This window comes from Crassostrea angulata, chromosome 1 (assembly GCF_025612915.1).
Source record: "Crassostrea angulata isolate pt1a10 chromosome 1, ASM2561291v2, whole genome shotgun sequence".
Classification (NCBI taxonomy): Eukaryota; Metazoa; Mollusca; class Bivalvia; order Ostreida; family Ostreidae; genus Magallana; species Magallana angulata.
Genome location: NC_069111.1, coordinates 44826077 through 44851733, shown reverse-complemented (window position 1 = coordinate 44851733; position 25657 = coordinate 44826077). Strand labels below are relative to the sequence as shown.

Here is a 25657-nt window from a genome sequence, read left to right as displayed (position 1 = left end):
TTAACATTTGACCTTGAAACGTGGTTTAAGGTGGATCTCTACACCAACTAAGTGTAAGAGATTTTTGTTGCATGCATTTGTTACCAATACTAGGCACAGTATTCAACAATAATATACCTCAAAATACAATACACTATTTTCTAGAGAATTTTTAAAATATCAGTCTGGTTCCCGATAACCCCTTATTAATCAAATTTTTAAACATTCCTGTTTTATTAAAATTCTTATGAAAGTGAAATGTTATTAAGTTTAGAAATGAAAAACAAAAAAATTCATGAATGAAGTTTGTATGATTTTTATTGGAATCCACATAAATATAAAACTAAAATATAAAAAAAATCTTTTAAGGCAAACTGCTGGACAAAATCCCACAAAAACCTGAAAATATAAACAATATTCGTTGGTGAATGGGATGAAGAAAAGAAATTGAATGAAATTGAAAAATTAAAGGAAATACTTAATTATTGCAAAAATCTTGGTATGAAAGATCCTGTTTAAGAGTTGTCTTTCTTTATTTTACATGGTCTCAAATATCTTGGGATCAATTTTGTAATTAATAAAAATCACGAAGAAAAATTAAAAAAGGAACAAGTTTATGCTAAATATGTAGATATAAGATAAGTAGTGCTTATGATAATGTTTGAAGCTAAAAAATCATATTATTGATATATGCATTTATATATATATTTAACTCTTCAGAACAAAATATACGTAGTTAATTAGGGTCTTCCGTTTCCAACGGAAGACCCTCTTGTTATTCTATTGTTTCTTTTTATTATTATTAAGGTCTTCCGTTTCCAACGGAAGACCTTATTGTTTTTCTTCGGTTTTTTTTTCTCATTCTTCTCCTTTTTTTTTCTTACCGATTTTGTGTCAGCGATTACTCGGAAACTGTTCGATCGATTTTAATAAAATTTGCAGATCTTATTGACATTAGTTTAAACTTGATCGGAAATTTTTTTGGTTGATGACGTCATTTCCGTTTTTGAAATATCGACGTTTTCTTGATTTTCAGAGTGTCGGCTTGTCCAAGAGAGTTATCAAAAACTATAAAAGATATTAAGTTCAAAATTTCAGGAATGATAGACAAAAGATTGTAGATATGTAATAAGGCATTAATAAATTTTAGGCACAAAAGGCGCTAAAGCTCGGTAGGGCTCGAAAAATGAGATTAAAAAAGCGTTGTGATTTTGCCTGGTTTTCTTAGATTATCTTTTTTCTCACAAATATTTTGTTAAGACATGTAGAAGAACAAAAATTTAAATTTACAAGATCTTTTGTTTGACACCTAGAAAAAGGGGCTGGCCCCTCAAATTAAGGACCAAGAACCCTTCAAAGTTTTCACTTTATAACTCAAAAGCGGTTAAGATTTCGATATGGCTGTCGCTGCAAAAGTTGTTCATTATGATCTTATTAATGTCGTAACAATAATATTTTGTTCGGGCATTGCGTAATATGAGTGTAAAAAGCCAGACTTGTTACCATGTATTTGTGTTTTATTTGGCAAATAAACGGGGTATTTGTGCGTATAACTGACATAAAGGGTACCGGTTTACACACGGAAAGTGTTTAAACATTATAGTTATTTTCTAGTGAAACACATTATGGATAAAAGAACTGTTTCTATACAATAAATTTGAGTCGCATTTAAAATCTAGCTGTATACCGAACTGTGTATGTGAACAATTACGTATCCGATCCCTTGCCGCAGCCGAGAAAATAGGTCACGAATGGACTAGCGAGCGGTCTGCCGTTATCTAATACACAAGATTTGCGTCTTGCTGTAATGCACACATGGTTTTTTTATGTAGCTGCAAACACAAAACTTCCTATTTTAATGATTTTAATAATAAATAAAAAAGATTATACCATTACCTACTACCATAGACAGTGTACTACTTGCATTCGGAAAGTGTTTAAATAGTTTAATTCTTTTCTAGGGAAATATATTATGTGTATAAGAATTGCTTCTATGCTATGTATTTGAGTCGCATTTAAAATCTTGCTAGCTGTATTCCGAGCTTCATGTATGTAAACAATTATACGTATCCGATCCTTGCCCGCGGCCGAGAAAATGGGTCGCGGCTGGACTAGCGAGCGATCTGCCGTTATCCAATACACAAGATATGCGCCTTGTTGTAATGCACACACGGGTTTATTTATGTAGCTGCAAACACAATGAATTCAGATTTTAACGATATTAAAGAGTGAATGAAAAAAGACTAAATTATTACCTACGAAGTATTGCTGTTTTGCTCTCGTAATTAAAAAAAAATAGATAGTATGGCTGTCATTGAAAAAAAGGCGTTCTTTGCGATCTTGTCTATGTCATGAAATAGTTTTATTGTTGGAAAATAAACTTCAGTTATCAAAATGCAAACGTTAACATTTCAAACCCACCACGTTGAGTGTACATTTTCATAAAACGGGCCGAGGAGATGCCGCGCTAGTGGACAGCCGATTCAATGCAGGACACATGCTTCTCGTGTTTATACGTTATCACACATTCCAATGCCCATTGATTTGTTGTTATTTTCATTTACAATTATATTGGTTAACGATGCATCAAACCATTGATTTAAATCATAGTTCCTATAATAAAGGGAAAAAAAGTTGCCATCAATGAATATAATACGTTTTACAGTCGTATGATTTGAAATGTAAATAAATTCACTTGTGTCCGTTTGTGACATTTTGCACCTGAGAATTAAATGCATTACACTACCAATTTCAACAAAATATAGGCGATATTCACATAAGTATCTGTAATATATGATATAGTGATACTTCATTTGGCTAACAAAATATTAGAATTTTTATGAGTTATGAGAGAGAGAGAGAACGAGAGAGAGAGAGAGTTAAGCAGGATGTAGTAAGTAAAAGTTGAAATATATTTAAAAAGCGTTCGAGATAAGGCAGCTTACGAAGTACAATGTTACATGCTTGCGGTAGGTACGGGGACGATAAAACAAACCATTTTCAAAAAAGTTGAAGTTTTATTAACATTCAGGCAGTAAAATAATAAGGGTCACAATATTGGTATAACCTCTTCTCAATGGTAGTCATTAAAAAGCAAACTCATTGCTGATTTTATTCATTTATAAATAAAAAAAAATTTATTCTGAAAGAATATGTGAGTTTTAAGAATTTAATGTACATGTACATTGATTGTAAAAGTTTTGATTGTATTCGGACAATTGAAGATCGAGTAGCGAACACTTAGTAGATTAATTGTCTAATACAAATCGAATTGGCTTTAAAATTTGCATATTCAAGCAAATTTAAATAGTTTATTCATAAATTATATACAATTATATTAATAAAAACGTCTGTATGCTGTATTATGTATTTGCTGTCTGATTAGGACTGTTCTTCCCCAAAAAGAAGCGCTCGGCGATCGCATAAAAAACGTTCTGTAAAGTACAACACCTGATTGGAGTACATGTTTATATACATTTTTTTTAAAATGTGTACGTTTAACTAAGCGAAATTGTAGATGTCATGGAGTCAAAAGGCAAATCAAATTCGCCAATCAGGCAATATCAGCTATCTAATGCCTATGACTATGGTGTTCCGATGGGGCCACTTCGACCTTCGCCTTTAGGTCGAAGATGCAAGAGTGCGAAGTTGCGAAGGCGAGAGTGCGACGGCGAAGATGCGAAGGCGAAGTGCGAAGGCAAAGAGCGATACTACTATCGCTCCCTCGCCTTCGCAACTTCGCACTTTCGCCTTCGCCTTTTTTGATAGCATTCAGAAAGTCTCGGTCGATTACAAAGAATTTGATGCAGGCAACGTACTCGCCAAGGTTTTCCGATTAATCCATGATGTCATTGGTACGCATGCGCTAAGCCATTGTGCTTACTATGAATGTTTATAAATATTTTAATGTGTATATGTGACATTTATGTTTACCAGTGCTGGCTATGCCTAATCGTTATATACTTCATATAAAATGTAATGTCCGCCATAATGTATACATATGCCTGTCATTTACCAGCTGTCTGTTTACCGTAGATCAAACACAGTAACATTCTAATTTCATTATGCGACACTCCTTGCTGATGAATGGGTCTAGAGGTGGAGAGGGGGTCCCCCCCCCGGAAAATTCAATACTAATAACTTCACACATGCAGTAAAGGGGGAGAGAGGGTCCGGATCTCATCCTCCCGGAAAATTTAATTTTATCAATTATATATAATAAAATCTCCAAAATATGTCTCGGAATCCTCCCCCAACCCCGACAAATATAATTATTTATCCACCCCACCCCCTAGAAAAAATTATTGATCTGCGCAGGCTGTTGAAAATAAATTCTAGAAAGTTCATCGTCTGCCTCAGGTGTCCTTTTATACAGCTAACATTGTCTTTAAACGATAGAGAGCTCCACAACTATAAAAAGGCGAAGGCGAAAGTGCGAAGATGCGAAGGCGAGAATGCGAAGATGCGAAGGCGAGAGTGCGATAGTAGTATCGCTTCTTCGCCTTCGCAACTTCGCACTTTCGCCTTCGCATCTTCGCGCTTCGCCGTCGCATCTTCGCACTTTAGCTCCTTCGCCGTCGCACCTTCGCACTTTCGCCGTCGCAACTTCGCACTCTCGCACCTCGACCTAAAGGCGAAAGTGCGAAGGTCGAAGTGGCCCCATCGGAACACCATATATGACTGATAATTTTACAAGGTAAAATTAATACATGTAAATATGAGTTTTAAAGCACTCCCTGCTCCCGTGTTAAAAGCTCCCGTTACCTGCATTCTTTTATTAACGATTTTGTGCACACATTTATTCGGCAATGGCTCAAATTTGTTACACGGGCCCGATAAGAAGATGAAAGGATGACCCCTAAAATTTCTTTCCCAAATATTTCAAAAACGGTCTCAAATTTCAAACACTGGTTGAATAACTTATAACTTATTTTGTACAAATTTTATGTGCGTGAATGACAATGTTCCTGTAACTTAACAAAAAATGACACTTTTTGAAATGTAAAAGTTTCTGAATTCATCATTAAAGTTAATAATGTTAGACGGCCCATGCAGCAAGTTTTTCTAGTCGAGTATTTCGTTCATCAGCGCATCGATTGTGAACATTTCAGCGGGGTTTACAACAAGAGGGTGAAACGACCACGAATTTTGACAGATTTGGCTACAAAGAGTTTAAAAGAGATGGATACAAAACACAGGTGCGATTATATCTTGTAAGAGATAAAAAATGATTAATCTGTTTGCTATAAATACCAATTTTTATCATAAGAATATTTTAACATTTGGATCCGCCGAATATTTCCATTTCCCTTCATTGATTGGTGCCTTATTTGAAATAACGTTTCGAGGTATAATAAGTTGAGAAATTTCTTCAAGCTGCATGTTCCGATTTGTCGGCCATTATAGTATCAAATAATTTTCCTTGCAAACCAAATGAATGATCTTACAAAGTTATAGACGTATTTAAACGGAAGTATCCTTTCAACGTTAGAAATATTCAAAGTAAATAAAAATAAATTTTAGGCATACAACAAAAACCCCCAAAATACATCATTGGAATGTTTAAAAAAGGAAACCGTTGGGTTTCATCCTCCGAATGATTGGGTTTATTCATCCTGCATGTTTTGCAATGATTATAAACAACGTAAACATCGAAACTATTAATGAACAAATGTACACTGCTTAATTTTTGTTTAAATAGTCATGCTGTATATTTTATATGTTATAATAGATTATATAAAAAAAACAGATTTCAAAGTCGTAATACAATCATACTAGCTTCGACGTGAGGGGCCACTTTAAACACGCGGCGAAATAACGCAAAACCCTTTTATGTCGATTTTTTTGCGAATACACAACAAAACTTGTCTAATCCGGCGGAGGGTGGTTCTGAAAAAAAAAATTGCCGGATTAGGCAACATCCGGTTCAAATGATGTTGTTGCAAATATACTTTTTGAATTAAATCATCCTTATTGATAATTTTTCGAACATCCAATTTACCTGAAAAGTGCATGCTTAACCGTAAATTGTTAAACAAAACATTAACAAGTCAACAGGTGGCTGAAATACCTGATGGCGAGAACTGTTTTGATGCAGGGAAACAATAGATAAATATTAATATAAATGAGAATTTTATATAAAAAAAATTGAGCATTTTGACAGAATAATATGCAACTCTGTACGTGTAGCCATCCAACGGGGATAACAAACGATATCGGCAGTCTTAATCCCGCAGTATCCTGAATCACGGTCTGAAAAAAAAGTGGGTGAACTATAATCTAATTATCTAATTGCAATTCATAACAAGACTTTACGGTATTAACTGAAATAAGTTGCTACTTTAGATCTATATTCACAGTTGTTTAAATCAATAGCAACGGCAGAAAAATTGGTCGATAATTGAGCATTAATATCTCGCAGAAGGCCGATCGATCGATAAGTGGACGGACTACGGGAGATAACTCTCACTAATGATAAGCAGTAGGCTTTTTCATTGCGCCGGTTAACAGAATAGATAGGATCCGGATTGCACAAATTTTTTTTAAACAAAAATGATGGGAAAATGTCAAGGGGCTGAATAATGTCGCCGGATTGGGCAGCATGCCGTAATACACAACACCCGGATTCAACGAGTTTCAACATGTACATAATTTTTTCATTGAAATATGGCTTAATTGACCGGGAAAACTACTGCAACGTATATTATTGCACACATACTTAGCATAACCATCGTTAGTAGTATCGCTTCTTCGCCTTCGCAACTTCGCACTTTCGCCTTCGCATCTTCGCGCTTCGCCGTCGCATCTTCGCACTTTAGCTCCTTCGCCGTCGCACCTTCGCACTTTCGCCGTCGCAACTTCGCACTCTCGCACCTCGACCTAAAGGCGAAAGTGCGAAGGTCGAAGTGGCCCCATCGGAACACCATATATGACTGATAATTTTACAAGGTAAATTAATACATGTAAATATGAGTTTTAAAGCACTCCCTGCTCCCGTGTTAAAAGCTCCCGTTACCTGCATTCTTTTATTAACGATTTTGTGCACACATTTATTCGGCAATGGCTCAAATTTGTTACACGGGCCCGATAAGAAGATGAAAGGATGACCCCTAAAATTTCTTTCCCAAATATTTCAAAAACGGTGGCTTAATTGACCGGGAAAACTACTGCAACGTATATTATTGCACACATACTTAGCATAACCATCGTTTAAAAGTGTACAATTATTATATTGAAAATCGGACCAAGCAGCTTTAACATTAATATTTACATGTGTAAGACACTTTATTTGTCATGTGCATGATCATGTGCACTAATTATTTTCAATACCTGCTAATTCTCCAGATATCTCGAGAACAATACAAAATTTGTAAACACTTGTTGAACAAAATGTGTTTGAATTGACAAGAACATTCTTATAAAATCAAGAAAAAGGGGCTAGCCCTTCAAATAAGGGGCTGAGGGGGCTCTTAAGTCTTTTAATGATAACTTTTTACATGAAATATTTTGTGATACGTTATAGGGTCAATTAAGTTCATTCTAGGGTTATTTACCTATACATGGTAATCATTTACTCCTATGTTATGTAATTAGGGATTTTAAGGGGCCAGAAGTCAAACACTTTGATCCTCAATATCTCGAAATAGAGGAAAATTCTGGAAAGCAGTTTTCATCAAAAGTTGCTCAAAATAATGTGCTTAACAATGTACAACCATATATTGTTTGTTATTTGGACCCTAAAGGGAGTTTTAGGACCGGATATAAAAACGATTTTTCCCAGATATTTCAAAAACGGTAACCAATTTCTAAACACTTATTAGCAGTACACAAAAATACCTTTTAACTAAAATGAATTAAAAAAGGAGCTGATCCCTCAAATAAGGGACACCAAAGGGATAGATAGTCTTCCACCCATTACACTCATAGATTCCGCCTCCTTTTCCGGATACGTTCGTTGACGAAGATCAAGAGTAAGGTCATTCCTTATTATAAAAATCGGACGGAAGACCTCCTCGTTGCTCGCAACGAGATCGTGTCTAGTTAAGGTCTTCCGTTTCCAACGGAAGACCTTATTGTTTTCGTTCGGTTTCTTTTTCCCTATTCTTCTTATTATTAAGGTCTTCCGTTTCCAACGGAAGACCTTATTGTTTTCGTTCGGTTTCTTTTTCCCTATTATTATTATTTTTTTTCTTTTTTTTTCCAACCAATTTTGTGTACGCGATTTCTCTGAATCTACCCGACCGATTTACATGAAACTTTCAGGTCTGATAGATAATGATCTGAACCTTATTGGAAATTTTTTTTAATGATGACGTCACTTCCCGTTTTGAGTTATTAACAATTTAACGATTTTCAGAGGGTCGGCTTGTCCAGGGGTAAACTCCTAAACGATTTAAGATATTGAGTTCAAAATTTCAGGGATTGTAGACAAAAGGTTGTAGATCTGACATGTGGTATATATATTTTCCTGTGACCAAAAGCGCCGAAGCTCGCCCGAGCTCGAAAATTACAGTTAAAAAAGCGTCGTGATTTTTCGTGGTTTTCTTTCAATATCTCTTTCCTCGATAGTATTTTGTTATAACATGTAGAACAAAAAATCTTTATAAAGTCATGAGCTTTGATGTGACATCAGGAAAAAGGGGCTGACCCTTCAAATAAGGGGCTGAGGGGGCTCTAAAGTCTTTAAATGATAACTTGTTACCGTGAAATATTTTGTGATACGTTATAGAAGCAATTATGTTCATTCTAACGTTATCAACCTACACATGGCAATTATTTACTCCTATGTTACGTAATTAGGGATTTTAAGGGGCCAAAAGTCCAAAACTTTCATGCTAAATATCTCAAAATGGAGGAACATTTTGAAAAGCAATATTGAACAAAAGATGCTCAAAATATTAGGCTTAACAATAATTAACCATTATTTCTTTGTTATGCGGTCCCTAAAAGGAGTTACAGGGTCGGCCCCTAAAACGACCCTCTTAAAATATCTCGAGAACGGTACAAAATTTGTAAACACATGTTGAACAAAATGTGTTTGAATTGATTAGAGCTTTCATTTAAAATCATGAAAAAGAGGCTGGCCCTTCAAATAAGGGGCTGAGGGGGCTTTAAAGTCTTTTAATGATAACTTTTTACTGTGAAATATTTTGTGATACGTTATAGAAGCAATTATGTTCATTCTAACGTTATCCACATATACATGGTAATCATTCCCTCCTATGTTACGTAATTAGGGATTCTAAGGGGCCAGAAGTCCAAAACTTTGATGCTCAATATCTCAAAATGGAGGAAAATTTTGAAAAGCAATATTGAACAAAAGATGCTCAAAATACTGAGCTTAACAATAATCAACCATTATTTCTTTGTTATGTGGTCCTTTAAGGGAGTTAAGGATCGGCTTCTAAAACGACCCTCTCAAGATATCTCAAGAATGGTACAAAATTTGTAATTACTTATTGAACAAAAAATGTTTTAATTGATTAGAGTTTTTATTTGAAATCTTGAAACAGAGGCTGGCCCTTTAAATAAGGGGCTGAGGGGGCCTAAAGTCTTTTAATGATAACTTTTTACTGAGAGATATTTTGTGAAAGGTTATAGAAGCAAATATGTTTATCCCACAGTTATAATATATCCAAGCAATGTAATGATTTTTTCATGTGTTACGTAATTAAGGGTTTTTAGGGACCAAAATTTTGGACACCCATATCTCAGAAAGGAAAAATATTTTGAAATGCAGTACAGAAGAATAGTTGTTCAGAATGATGTTCTTAACAATATGTAACATTTAAAATTTCGTTAAAGGGCCCCTTTAAGGAGAAATGGGATCGGCCCCTAAAACCTCCTTTCTTATATATCTCCAAAACAGTAACGAATTTTTGAACATTTGTTGACAAAATGTGTTTAGATTTAAATGTCCTTTCATTTAATATCAAGAAAAAGGGGCTGGTCCCTTAAATTAGCGGATCAAAGGGCTCTAAAATCGTTTATCTGTAACCCTTTCAAGAGAGCCATTTTGTGAAAGGTTATTAAAGATAGATTAGGTATAAAACGTTATTATATACGTTATAATATAACAATTTTCTCTTGTGTTACCCAAATAGGGTTTTTGAGGGACCAGAGGTAAAGAAGTTTAATCTTTTTTATCTTAATTGGAAGAAATGCTAGTATTTAATAAAGCTATGTAAGAGAACTTATAAAAAGCGGTACAAAAAGCATTAGTACTTCACTCTTTTTTACCATATCATGTTTTGTTGTCGAAATTCAAAGTCGATGATGACATATTTCCTTCTTAAAAATCGGACGGAAGACCTCCTCGTTGCTCGCAACGAGATCGTGTCTAGTTATTTTTCTTTTTTTTTCTTACAAATTTTGTGTACGCGATTTCTCGGAAACTGCTCGACCGATTTACACGAAACTTTCAGATTTGATAGATAGTGATCTGAACCTTATTGGAAATTTTTTTTACCGATGACGGCACTTCCGGTTTTGATTTATTCACACTTTAACGATTTTCAGAGGGTCGGCTTGTCCAGGGGTAAACTCCTAAACGGTTTAAGATATTGAGTTCAAAATTTCAGGGATTGTAGACAAAAGGTTGTAGATCTGACATGTGGTATATTTATTTTCCTGTGACCAAAAGCGCCGAAGCTCGCCCGAGCTCGAAAATTACGGTTAAAAAAGCGTCGTGATTTTTCGTGGTTTTTTTTCCAATATCTCTTTCCTCGATAGTATTTTGTAATAACATGTAGAACAAAAAATTTTTATAATGTCAAGAGCTTTCATTTGAAATCATGAAAAAGGGGCTGGCCCTTCAAATAAGGGGCTGAAGGGGCTCTAAAGTATTTTAATGATAACTTTTTACTGTGAAATATTTTGTGATACGTTATAGAAGCAATTATTTTCATTCTAACGTAATTCACCTATACATGGCAATTATTTACTCCTATGTTACGTAATTAGGGGTTTTAAGGGGCCAGAAGTCCAAAACTTTGATGCTCAATATCTCAAAATGGAGGAAAATTCTGGAAAGCAATATTGAACAAAAGATGCTCAAAATATTGAGCTTAACAATATGCAACCATAATTTCTTTGCTTTGCAGTCCCTTAAAGGAGTTACAGGGTCGGCCCCTAAAATGACCCTCTCAAGATATCTCGTGAACGGTACAAAATTAATTTGTAAACACTTGTTGAACAAAATGTGTTTGAATTGATTAAAGCTTTCATTTGAAATGTTGAAAAAGGGGCTGGCCCTTCAAATAGGGGCTGAGGGAGCTCTAAAGTCCTATAATGATAACTTTTTACTGTGAAATATTTTGTGATACGTTATAGAAGCAATTATGTTCATTTTAACGTTATCCACCTACACATGGCAATCATTTACTCTTATGTTACATAATTAGGGGATTTAAGGGGCCAGAAGTCCAAAAATTTGATGCTCAATATCTCAAAATGGAGGAAAATTTTGAAAAGCAATATAGAACAAAAGATGCTCAAAGTATTGAGCTTAACAATCTGCAACCATAATTTCTTTGTTATGCGGTCCCTTAAAGGAGTTACAGGGTCGGCCCCTAAAACGACCCTCTCAAGATATCTCGAGAACGGTACAAAATTTGTAAACACTTGTTGAACAAAATGTGTTTGAATTGACCAAAACATTCTTATGAAATCAAGAAAAAGGGGCTGGCTCTTCAAATAAGGGGCTAAGGGGGCTGTAAAGTCTTTTGATGATAACTTATAACTGTGAAATATTTTGTGATACGTTATAGAGCCAATTATGTTCATTCTAAGGTTATTTGCCTATACATGGTAATCATTTCCTCCTATGTTATGTAATTAGGGATTTTAAGGGGCCAGAAGTCCAACACTTTGATCTTCAATATCTCGAAATAGAGGAAAGCTCAGGAAAGCAGTATTTAACAAAAGATGCTCAAAATATTGAGCTTAACAATGTACAACCATATATTGTTTGTTATCTGGACCCTAAAAAGAGTTTTAGGACCGGATATCAAAACGATTTTTCCCAGATATCTCAAAAACGGTAACCAATTTCTAAACACTTATTAGCGGTAGACAAAAATACCTTTTAACTAAAATGAATGAAAAGGAGCTGATCCCTCAAATAAGGGACACCAAAGGGATAGATAGTCTTTCACCCATTACACTCATAGATTCCGCATCCTTTTCCGGATAAGTTTCGTTGACGAAGATCAAGAATAAGGTCATTCCTTATTCTACAAAACAGACGGAAGACCTCCTCGTTGCTCGCAACGAGATCGTGTCTAGTTAGGGTCTTCCGTTTTCAACGGAAGACCCTCTTGTTATTCTTCGGTTTCTTTTTATTATTATTATACTTTTTCTTTTTTTTTCTGACTCCTTCTCGGCTTTATAACTCAAAAAGTTTCCAACCGATTTTGATGAAACTTTCAGAGATAATGTGAAACTATTATCCCTCAAAGATGTTAAAGTTTTCTTGACAACGTCAATTCCGTTTTGACGTAACGTCATTTTTAAAATTTTCAAAAAGTCATTTTGTCCGCGGCGTTTCTCAAAAACGTTTTGAGATAGAGGCTTGAAATTTTCAATGGTTATGATTTAATCGATTTACCTCTGTAATAAGGCTCGAAATGAAAATCTGTCACTTCCGCTCGAAACCGGAAGTGAAACAAATTTTTCGAAAAAATGAATTTTCTGATCAAATCAAAAACGAATATGTGTTTTGTAGAGCTTATTAAACTGAATCTAACACTGAAAGCCGTTTTAAAATCGGACGATGCATTACAGAGATATTGGGATTTAAAAATCGATTTTTCCGGAAATTTTGATTCCGCGTCCTTGGTTTAAAAAATAGCATAACGTTAATAGTAAAGTTAACTCGTACCAAAAATAATTATTAAGTCGTACTTAAACACATTCGGATTTTTTTTGTTAAGTCGTTCTTAAAATCAAAAAGGTTTTTGTTAATTCGTACTTAAAATCATTCGGATTTTGTTAAGTCGTACCAGGAATAATTCGATTTTTTTTCATCTTTTTATTTTAGTTACTCTTGTTATTGGTTTAAGAGCTCTGCTTCTTACAGGAGTTTCCAGCTTTACTTCCGGTTTGCTTTGCAACGAGCTTTGCTCTAGTTATTATTATACTTTTTCTTTTTTTTCTGACTCCTTTTTTGCCTCATAACTCAAAAAGTTTTAAACAGATTTCAATGAAACTTTCAGAGATATTAGCACGTTGGCGTCCCTCAAAGATGTTAAAGTTTTAAAGACAACGTCACTTCCATTTTGACGTTACGTCATTTATAAAATTTTAAAAATGTCATTTTGTCCGGGACTTTTCTCAAAAATGCTTAAAGATACGGGCTTGAAATTTTAAACGATTTTACATTTGTCATTTTACTTATGTAATAAGGCCGAGAAATGAAAATCTGTCACTTCCGGTGGAAACCGGAAGTGATTCAAATTTTTCGAAAAATTAAATTTTTTGATCAAATAAAAAAAATGTATGTATTTTGTAGAGCTTAATAATCTGAATCTAACACTGAAATCTGTTTGAAAATCGGACGATGCATTACAGAGTTATTGGGGTTTAAAAATTGATTTTTCCGGAAATTTTGATTCCGCGACCTTGGTTTAAAAAATAGCGTAATGTTTAAAGTAAAATTAACTCGTACCAAAAAATAATTGCTAAGTCGTACTTGAACACAATCGGATTGTTTTTGTTAAGTCGTTCTTGAAATCGGAAAGGTTTTTGTTAAAACGCACTTAAAATCATTCGTATTTTGTTAAGTCGTACCAGGAATAATTCGATTTTTTCATCTTTTTATTTTAGCTACATTTGTCATTGGTTTAAGAGCTCTGCTTCTTACAGGAACTTCCAGCTTTACTTCCGACATTAACGGAAGACCCACTCGTTGCTTTGCAACGAGCTTTGCTCTAGTTATTATTCTTTTTCTTTTCTTCTGACTCCTTTTTTGCTTCATAACTCAAAAAATTTTTAACCGATTTTGATGAAATTTTCAGAGATGTTTGCAAGTTGGCGTCCCTCAAAAATGTTAAAGGTTTATAAAGAACGTCACCTCCGTTTTGACGTGACGTCATTTTTAAAAATTTCAAAAAGTAATTTTGTCCCGGACTTTTCTCAAAAACGCTTAAAGAAAGAGGCTTGAAAATTTCAATGGTGATGATTTGGTCGATTTACCTCTGTAATAAGGCTGGAAATGAGAATCTGTCACTTCCGGTCGAAACCGGAAGTGAAACAAATTTTTCGAAAAAATGAATTTTCTGATCAAATGAAAAATGAATATGTGTTTTGTAGAGCTTAATGAGCTGAATCAAACACTGAAAGCCGTTTTAAAATCGGACGATGCATTACAGAGATATCGGGGTTTAAAAATTGATTTTTCCGGAAATTTTGATTCCGCGTCCTTGGTTTAAAAAATAGCGTAATGTTCAAAGTAATATTAACTCGTACCAAAAATAATTGTTAAGTCGTACTTTGACACATTCGGATTTTTTTTGTTAAGTCGTTCTTGAAATCAGAAAGGTTTTTGTTAAGTCGTTCTTAAAATCATTCGGATTTTGTGAAGTCGTACCAGGAATAATTCGATTTTTCATCTTTTTATTTTAGTTACTCTTGTTATTGGTTTAAGAGCTATGCTTCTTACAGGAACTTCCAGCTTTACTTCCGACATTAACGGAAGACCCACTCGTTGCTTTGCAACGAGCTTTGCTCTAGTTATATTATATTATTTAAATTGCCTTTTACTTTTTTTATATACAATAGCAATTATAAACAACAACCATACGCATATCAATACATACATTAGATGTCCATAGTGATACACATGCATGTGTGGAAATGAAAAACATGCTCCTTTTCAGAATTATGTCTTTCCCTCATTTGGCTTGCAAATCCGGGCTTCCACTGCTATTGCTACCTAGTTGTATCTATTTTAATCAAAATACATTAGTTTAATGTCAAAGTTTCAGTGAAAGTCTTTTACTGCAAATGTTTTTTTTTAATTTGGGAAGTTAGGATCAATTCAAGAGATCGTACTACGGTACTTTCGTTTTATATTCATCATACATATATAGTTTAAATGAAAATTTGACATCTGCTTACCTATATCGATAATCCGCCACATATGTATGATCGTCTGTTGCAGATGACATGACAAAAATGTGTTGCCAATAGCAGCAGAGCAGGGAAATGGTATATTATTTAGATTCCACGTTTTCCGTACAAAACAGCTGATAATCAATGTTAGTTAAAAGCTTTAAACAGGAAGAAAATTGACATATTTTCTAAGCGTTTTGGTGATTTCATTCCTATCTCACCTCCTTAGTTAGAAGAGTTCAAATAAACGGTGTATAGCTATTTTGTACCACGACATAATGTTATCAATCCGGAACACAATGGCGTTTCGAACGGAGGTCAGACATGTTTTGACGATGTAGCCTTCCACCTTAAGGTGGTGTGGGACACCGTTGGTATTAATGTGGATAAAATTACATAAAAATTTAAATACTTTCACCAGTTTTGAATTTTTAAAATTTTTCAATATTTGAGCAAAAATAAGTTTTAATATAATTTTGAAAATGTAAAAACTGTAAAACGCCCAGCGGGATTCGAACTCGTTACTTACAGACCTGTCGTTAACGCTCGAACACATTGCGTTTGCTGTTAGGTAACAACATAGGACAAGAAAACTGTTATCAAAATAATATTTAATTTCATTGTCTAGTCTGATAGGAAGTACGTCACAGTATGAAGGTGTCCCATACCACCTAAAGTAACTGCACACGCTATCTGAAGTATGAGCCAAATAGGGCTAAGGCAAGAGATGTGCTTGTCTTGTGTAGTTCAATATGACCTCGACCCTTGATCTAGAATCGTCATTCAAGGTCACTGCACACCTTGTGACAAAAGGCGCTCTCTATGTGAAGTATGGACCAGATTGGACCAAGGCGAGAGAATATTTGATCTGGACAAGTATTTTTCAGATTATTCTTTTATGACCTTACCTTTAACCATGAAATTTGGTTTAAGATCACTGTACACCTTCCACGTAAAAGCACTCTGTAGGTGAAGTATGAGCCATGTGCCAAGGGAGAGAAGATATGCCCTGGACAAGTGATCTCCGATGGACAGTTGGAAGGAAAGACATACAGACTGATCACTATAGGGGCCTACAAAGTAGGATCCTAAAAATCTATGGATGCTTCCACACAAGTTTCAGCATTTCTGGCCAATGAATTTTGAGAAGAAGACTTTTAAAAAAAAACATTTTAATGGCAATTCTAACTGTTCTTTCCTCGAAAAGAGTGTGGTGCTTCATTCATTGCAATGTCTTCATAACAAACTAAAAATTCTTTGAGGTTGATTGTAACAATTATGTGTCAGAGAAAAAAAATAGGTGTTCTACCAAATTTTATGGACGGACGCAGAATAAAGAACTAATGCAGATCTAGTTTATTTGGCTTTGATGTTGTTTTTTGCAATTTTTCTTCTGACAGTAATCTTAATTGATTCCGTTAATCCACTTTTTAGTATCAAATTGCACAATATAAAATTAGCATGCATTTTTAGTGTGTGAGGGTCTTCTTGAGAGTTTCCGCAGATATTATTTCTTCACCTTTAATTTTAAGGTCACCTGAGTCACTCAGGTGACCTATTGCAATTGTCTTCGTCCGTCGTCGTGCGTTAACAATTTTACATTTTTAACTTCTTCTCGAAAACTACCTGGCCAATTGTTACCATTTTTGGTGTGATGCATCTCTATGGGAAGAAGAATCTAAATTGTGAAATTTATGGCTCCACCAACCCTGGGGTGCCACGGGCGGGGCCAAATATGCAAAAAAGCCAACTTTTCACAAATCTACTTCTCTACTCCCACGCATGTGAGGAATAAACTGGTTGCATGGTTATGATGTCCATGAGGCCCTCTACCAAAATTGTGAAATTTATGGCCCCTGGGTCAGGGGTTCTGGCTCTAGGGTGGGCCAATATGGCTATATAGTAAAAATGTTTTAAATCTTAGAAAATCTTCTTCTCTACTACCATATATATTTTTTAAAAACTAAATGCATGATTATGATGTCCATGACGCCCTCTACCTAAATTGTGAAATACATGACCCATGGGTCAGGGGTTCAGGCTCTAGGGTGGGGCCAATATGACCAAATAGTAAAAATGTATTAAATCTTTGAAAATCTTCTTCTCTACTATCATATATATTTGTTAAAAACTAAATGCATGATTATGATGTCCATGAGGCCCTCTATCAAAATTGTGAAATTCATGACCCCTTTGTTAGGTGTTCAGGCTTTAGGGTGGGGCCAATATGGCCATATTGTACTTTAAAAAATCTTCTTCTGTACTCCCACACATCTTGGCAAAAAACTGAATACATGGTTACGATATCCACAATCTCCTTTACATAAATTGTGAAATTCATGGTCCCTGGGTCAGGGGTTCAGGACATGAGGTGGGGAGGGGGGGGGGGGGCATTTTGGCAATATAGTGTTAATGCATATAATGTTTAAAAATCTTCTTCTCTATTCTCACACATCTGTATAAAAAAACTGACTAATAATTATGATTACCAGGAAGTCCTCTACTGAAATTTTAATTTTCATGTCCCCTGGAGAATGGGTTTTGTCTCTGGGACAGGGGCAAAATGGATGTGTAGATGTTAATGCATATAACGTTAAAAAATTATCTTCTTTACTCCCACACACCTGAAAGGAAAACTGAATTCATGATTTTGTAGACCAGATCTTTTAGTTTTTCACCAAAATTATAGGTTTCACAGTTCTTTTTGAATTAAATGTGGTCGTCATTACAAATTTATAATTGTTCTTCTCCAGTATGAAACCTAATTAATTAGATGCATATATGAGACCCCATGACAAGTTTGTGTATGGGATATATGCTACTCAGGTGACCGTTAAGGTCAGTTGGCTTCTTGTTATTTTACAATACCGAATTTAGGTTGAATTAATAAAACGATTTTAGGAAGTTGTAAATAGTGTAAAAAGTTAACAACAACAAACGAAAGACAAATTTTGTCATAAATATATCACTTATCAAAATATCTAGGACTTCATTTCTTATTATATGACAATTAGTGAATAAGTGCTTTACATGTAATAAGCAATTGAATCATGCTTTATTATAACAAGTTTAAAACTTACAATTACACCGTAGATGCTTCTTAATGCATCACTTGATCCCAAATTACATTATTTACAGAAAGTAACATTTAGTCAGAATGTGTCCTCATAGCTTTTTATAATGAGATAAATTTCATTACAATGACTAAGGGTAATAATTTTAAAAAATGATATTTTTGTTTCAATATTGTTTGAAACCATTTCAATTTATTGAATTGAATTTGTTTTAAAATGACCAGTGTAATTGCTAAATGTAATCAAGCATACTAACTGAAGTTTGTTTATTTCTTATGCGTTGTCCTAGGTGCAAGAGATGGCTTGAATTACCACCTGTAACAATGTAAAATTAAGAAAATTAAGCACAGCAAAGTAAATTTTCGACATGATAGATGTTTCAAGATACGTATCAGTCTTAAGAGAAAAAAAAACGTTAACACTTCCACAATGGGTTAAAAAAATATTGATGAGCTAAACTGTCCTTACTTTTAAACAAATAAATGCATTAGCTTTACATAACAAGAGTCCTAGGAGTCAGTTAAAACTATTTTTGAAAAACATTAGACATTTATTCAGACCATCATTACACAATAAATCTTACCATACGGGGAAGACTGAGTGGATGGTCCTGCAATGGATCTTTGAGGCGAAACACTTCACTAATGCTACCCTGAGACATTTGGAAGGCCTCTTCATTATCAATTATACACCCATCTTCTAATACTAACTTAATGCTGATGCTAATGTCAAATTTTCTCCTTGCTGCAATCACAGTGTAAAAATATTGATGGTAAACTATGTAGTCATTGCATGAACATTTTAATTACCTGGCTTCTACAAAAACCTACGCCCGCCAACCCCCCCCCCCCCTAATTCTGAATAGGTAGATCACATCATTTTGTATCGGTTAGAGTGAGTTTCCGTTGACTCTAGTAATGGATGAAAAGACGCCGGTCTATAGATACAATTTTGCGTATGCATTTATAAGTTCATATTGATATATCCTACTATCAAATGTAACATTCCACTAATCGACAGAAAAAATACCTTGCATAGCGTTTCTATGCCTATAACGAATTAACTGTTTTAATATTTGTAAAATATAACAAAAAGTCAACTATTTTGAGCTCAATGACTACAACCATTAGCCTACCATTCAGTTGCAGTTTCTCCAGCTTTGATGCAGCTATTATTCTGTCCACAGCTTTTGAGGACAGGGTGGATCGCTTGCCATATGAAAGAATGATGATGTGTTATTTTTCTAATTTCGATTTTCAACCATTATTAATCTGTTATTCTTTGCCGTTAACGGAAGTCGGCTGTATTTCAGGCAGAAGTTCCTGTGTATTCCTAGCCCGTTCGAAATTCGTTTTCAAAAGCTTATGATTTCGTTTTTCTTTCTAATGAATGCGACAATGAGACAGTTACTGACTTATAATTAAAGTTAATATTTATTTTATATTATTTGAGTTAGAGTAACTAATGATGAATTCAAATCAATAAAAAGACTAGTAGACTAATTGTTCTTGAACAGATAGAGGTCTTTCCACCTTCATATTTTTTTAATTAATTGCTAGATTGCTCAATAAGGTATTTAAAAAAATAATTATACCTGTAAAATTTGTTGCACTAGAAAATGGGAAAACAACAAAGCCATAAATCATTTTAAAGAGATTTTTGTGTATTGCAAGTCATTGATTTAAAAATTCTCTGTTGTTTATCGTAAATTTCTTTTAAATTACTTTTTTGAATATTTTTTCCGATGTGCTTGCCAAGTGAATATTCTTTACACAAACATATAAATAGAAAACCTAACAATAGTACACTATGCGCATGTTAAATAATGTTGAAAAGCGTATTTTAGCATATTAAATAACATTATGATAGCAAGCCCAGCCAATAATTGCACTACATAAAGTGTGTATTGATGACGTTGAACAACGATATTTGTTTTCCCTCGGACTGAAATGTCACACTTTCATTCGATTAAACATGACACGTGATTGCTTCATATATCTCTATGTAGGTTCTTTGATGATTAATATTAGGCAATATGGCCGTCATTGGCCGCCGCCTCACCTACTCATCTCGATATTTCATATCATTTAACACAGAAATTGTGTTCAGTAAGTCCTTAAAATATTTAGAGTAGTTGCCCTTTGGAATTATTTTTAAATCAGAGTAGTTGCCCTTTGAATATTGACGTCACATTGTTGTGTCTGGAGCAGAACAAAATGGAAGGGTCGAAGCTCAAAACTCTGCAGAGGTTTAAAATTGAATAGCAACAAAACATTGTAAGTACTATGGGTGAAGCGATGATTTTTAAAGCGTATTTGAACGGTGGTATTGATAATTTTGAAGAGTTTAAATGAGTTTCATTGGACGAGATGTAAGGCATCTTGTACATGGCTTTTCGTAGATCACCGCTTTTTGTGAATAAATATGTCGCTTGATAGTCCTTGGGAAAACAAAACACTTATAAGGTTAGTTACTGACTCACTACGGAAATATATTGGGTTGATCAATCTCATATCAGAGGATATTCGAACTTATTTTTTTTTTTAGATTTTACTTTTAACTGAACTACTTTTGGTAGTACTTGGTATTCTTTAGGTCAATTAGATACTTTTTAAAGTGAATTATAATACTACCATGAAAGGTTAATAACACACAATATTTGTTGTTCATTATTATAATCATTGGATTTTATTTTTCATTTTGAGTAAATGAAATCTTTAAGAAAGCAATTAAGAAAAGATTCTGACACAGTATATACAAAAATAATCAAACAAACAATGGTTCAACATATTTAGCATTGTATCAAATTAATATGTCAAGTGTTTAGCGCGCGGGATATCATCTGCATGTACATGTAGTTTCATTGATTAAGATAAGTGTTAATAAATACGCATAACTATGTTCAAATGTGGCCCAGTGTTCAACTTAAAACTATTTGAAGAAAATTTATGAACCTTTTAATATCTTTATTCGAATTAATTGTCCAGATATTTTGTAGATGACCCAAAACAGCTTATTTTAAAATAGTGACGTACATGCGAGAGGACACGAATCTTACCTGCTCCGTATATTGACCGAATATTTTTTTTTTAAAAAAGATTTTGCAAATAATTTTGTGTATGTTGGATTTGGTAACATTTTATGCTTTTCAAACTGTTAAAATTACCCCCAAACTTGTGTATATATATGTTATATATATGTTGTGGACATGTTAAGCCCCGGACCCACCGGGGTTGCGTCTTAAGGTGATTCTTCTGCGTCCATGAAAAACAATACGGGTGCATCTTAATTTTTCGCCGTAGGGTGACCAAGAACGCCATTCGCTGGCAAGTACTTTGAGCAGCATAAAAAGCGCTTTGGTTCTACGTTCTGATAAACACGCAGTATAAACGAAGTGTGGTAGCCGTGGCAGCACGGTAAGGTCTCCAGCAGCGCCACTGGAGCTCCGTCGGCGCTCTAAGGTAGCGCACATAATCGCAGTATACGAGGGGCGTTTAATAAATAATATCACCAATTCGATTCCTTAAATTACAGTGTTCAATTGACATTTTCTTTTCATTAATAATTCGGTTCATATCTCTTTATGGCCGTTTATCTGATCATGTTGCATCATCGAATACTAGTACTCCTTTGAAAAGCCTATTTATAACGCCTACTAGAGACACTGTATGAAAATATGACTGATAATTCCTCATCCAATTCGGCTGAATTTGAGGCTACATAAAAGCATAGGCTAAAGACTGAAAAGAGATTTCAAAAATTGTGTGATGTGTACGGAAACAAGTGTATGTCATTAAGTAAAGTTTACAGGTGTGTCAGCAAATTAAAAAAAATGGCCAAACACACCTTAAGATTAAGTAACGTCCTTGAGCACCTCGTATGGCTTCATCGGATTCAATACTTAACACTGTGCCGGATAATTATGCCAGTGCCAAGGTGGCATTTTTGCACCCGCTTAAGCTGCATATATCGAAAAATTCCAATATGCCATATGATAGATCATTGCTTAGAGAGTTTACAACCACCTTTGTTATCAGTGTATCTCACCTGTCAGGTGAGATATTTACCTATCAAAAATAAATTCCTATAGGAAATTAATTTTTCCCATAGAAAAACAATATTCCTATAGGTAATTTGAAATTTCCTATCGGAATACAAGAACTTCCTATAGGAATTTCAATTCCGATAGGATTTGATAAAATCCGATAGGAAAACCTAATATCCTATAGGAAAACTACATGTCTAAATTAAATTCCTACAGGAAATACCATTCTCCTATAGGAAATATAATTTCTATAGGACTTTTAAAAATTCTGATAGGATTGTCAATATTTCCTGTAGGAGAATCAATTCTCCTATGGGAATTATCATTTTCCGATGGGATATTAATTTTTAAGGGTAAACATCTCACCTGTCAGGTGAAACACACTAAAAAAAAGTGGTTATATACTCTCTACATAGTGGTCTATCATTTGGTATACATGGATTTTTCCGAATCTGCATCTTAAGCGGGTGCAAAAATGCCACCTTGGCACTGGCATAATTATCCGGCACAGTGTTACTTATAAAAATAACCGTTACCATTACTTATGATAATTAATCTGAAAGTAGATTAACTATTAAACAAATAGCAAATTTAGTAGGCATTTCATTTGGGACAATATTAACAATTTTAAAAAAACACCTTGGCCTCTTCATCGCTCCAGCACATAAATCTCAGATTTTGAGATCATTTTTGGAAAAAGAAAAGGTTTAAGTTTTGCCCCATTCTTTTTCCTACTTTAAAAAAGCACTTTTCAGTAGGAAAATATGTTTCAAGAAATGCTTTGGGTTCTTCCATTTTTGGGAGTTAATATTAATGAACACTCCTATGCAGTTACTCTGGCAAACCGAAAGTGAAACAATGTTTGGACCTAAGCACAAATAATCACCTCTGACAAGACTAAGTTCTTGAAAATAATAGAAAACTAGAGACGAACTCGTTGCAAAGCAACGAATAGGTCTTCCGTTGCAGCTTCCTCTCAGAAAAGGATTGTCAGTCAGTCTGATTAAAAGCACCATCTTCTCCTTACAGGGTCTGACAGGTATTGATAGGGGGTCATCTTCACCCGACCTAAAATTCTGACCAATCATGGCTTTAGAAAAGGTATTGGGATTTTTTAAATGGAGACAGGCAAATTATTTTTATCCTGCTTTCTATGTAACCCCCAGACTGAGTATAGAAGAGTTGCACCTCTCATTAACATATAAAGTCATGTATTTGGTAAATGAGATATATATTTAGGTTGTGTGCAAATATAGAGGTCATGTGTAGATGAATTGTTATCGATACCTATCAGACTCTTATGAGTGTAAGCAGAAGGGTGGTAATTCTAATCAGACAGGATTGTCAATATGATAAAGTAAGTTCAGAAAATCAAAAATAAACGATGACGGCTTCTCCAACCAGAGGGTGCGCTGTACGAGAGGTGCTCAGTGGGAGGGACAACTCTCCGTATAACGTTTGGCCATGCAAGCACTCAGCATCGTTTTTGCTTCGGGGAACAAATTTATCCGAAATGTATTAACAAGCCAATAAAAGAAAAAAATAATCTTCAAAATCTAATCAATGGTAGGGTAGGGGAGGGGGGAGTTGTGAGACAGCTATAACTTATTTGTTTTAATATAATTTGTTCTCAATTTGCCATAAAAATTTATATTGCCCTCTACTAAAATGTGTGTTGGGGGAGGGGGGAACAATGCCCCAAAATTCAATCTCCTTTATTAAATTAATTTAAGGTGAATTTTGGTTGCCAGAAAGGGGGAGAGTGCTCTCAGTGGACTAACTGGTGGTTCTGTGAGCAACCTCACAAATAATTCCTCCTCTCCCCACTAAGAAAAACAAAATCATAACTAAAGTATTTATCTATTAGAAAGTAATGGATGCTTCTTTTTTATAGTGACACTGAACTTGCACAGATGATCAAAGTTCAAGTCGGGACATATTTAAGTACATGTCAGAAGCAATCTTTGTGTCAAATTTTAGCTTCTAATCATTTCCATGTATATTACATGTAGATATGACGGACAAGAAACAAGCATTTATTTTTCAAACGACCTTGAAATTGCACAACTGACCCTGGGTCAAGTTCATGACACATCCTCAAGTCATCAGCAGTGTAAAGCAGACACAACTTATGAAATTTAATCCAATGTCCTTGAACTTCACAAAATAGCCTTGAAACAAAATCATAACACACACTTAGGTCATAGGCAATCTTTGTGTAAAGTAAGATCTTTCAGTGTTAGGAGGGCGCCTTGTTTAGAACGCTACATTACAGAAATAATTTGTTCACTTAAGGTCTACTCCGCGCCCTGCCGCCGGAAATCGGTGTCACTAGTGCTTAATTTGGCACCGGAATCCTCAAGAGATTACCTGTCCCCCGAGAAATCCGGGCTCACCTAATGAGCACAAGTCAACACTTAAGTCATAAGCAATCTTTGTGTGAAATACGAACTTTCAATGTTTGGAGGGCGTTTTGTTTAGAACGCTACATTACAGAAATAATTTTTTTCACTTAAGGTCTACTCCGCGCCCTGGCGCCGGAAATCGGTGTCACTAGTGCCAAATTTGGCGCCGGAATTCTCAAGGGATTACCCGTCCACCAAGGAATCCGGGTTCATCTAATGAGCACGTCCTAGTTTGGGCGCAGGGCACCTTGTTTAGAACGCTACATTACAGAAATAATTTGTTCACTTAAGGTCTACTCCGAGCCCTGCCGCCGGAAATCAGTGTCACTAGTGCCTAATTTGGCGCAGGAAGCCTCAAGGCATTACCTGTCCTCCGAGGAATCCGGGCTCACCTAATGTGCACAAGTCCTAGTTTGGGCGCATGGCGCCTTGTTTAGAACGCTACATTACAGAAATAATTTGTTCACTTAAGGTCTACTCCGCGCCCTGACGCCGGAAATCGTTGTCAGTAGTGCCTAATTTGGCGCCGGAACCCCCGAGGTTACACCCGTCCCCGAGGAATCCGGGCTCACCTTATGAGCACAAGTCCTAGTTTGGGTGCAAGGCGGCTTAATAATTTTAGTTGTTTAACATCGGGATCGGAAAACGCTTGAAAAATAGTCGATAATTTTAACTAATTTTTTGTTCGTGCATTGGAGTTAGTGCTGGCTAGCTTGACTCTGGTAGTGAACTATCATGGTACATGTATTTCAAAGAAATAAGAAATCTGTTGACACTTGCAGTACTTTGATGATTTCTATGGCGACCGACTGCGTTGCATAATGTAGTCGTATTTATGTATTTATCATGGGTACTGAACATTATTTGTACATGTGGGGAAAGTAGGCGGGTTTGTTTTGGTACGGGTGATTGGTTTTACAATGAGTGGCTATTTATATAGTAACAAGTACGCATGAGTGGAGATGTTATATAAGGGTGTGTATTTGGTAAATGAGCCATTCGAAGGCTCAGATTCTTAACTTAGTTCACGTTTTGTCCATGCC

General features: G+C 35.0%; 1 long non-coding RNA gene and 1 pseudogene across 1 annotated transcript; both read right to left on the bottom strand.

Annotated features, from left to right (window-relative positions):
* LOC128192663 (uncharacterized) overlaps window positions 1-23266 on the bottom strand; it is a 30666-nt pseudogene extending 7400 nt beyond the window's left edge.
* On the bottom strand, window positions 358-15346 carry LOC128168011 (uncharacterized). The gene is made up of 3 exons (XR_008241286.1): window positions 15097-15346; window positions 14796-14921; window positions 358-378 (listed from the first exon to the last, which is right to left on the bottom strand). It is a non-coding gene; the product is annotated as an uncharacterized LOC128168011 (long non-coding RNA).
* Window positions 23267-25657: the final 2391 nt, after the last annotated feature.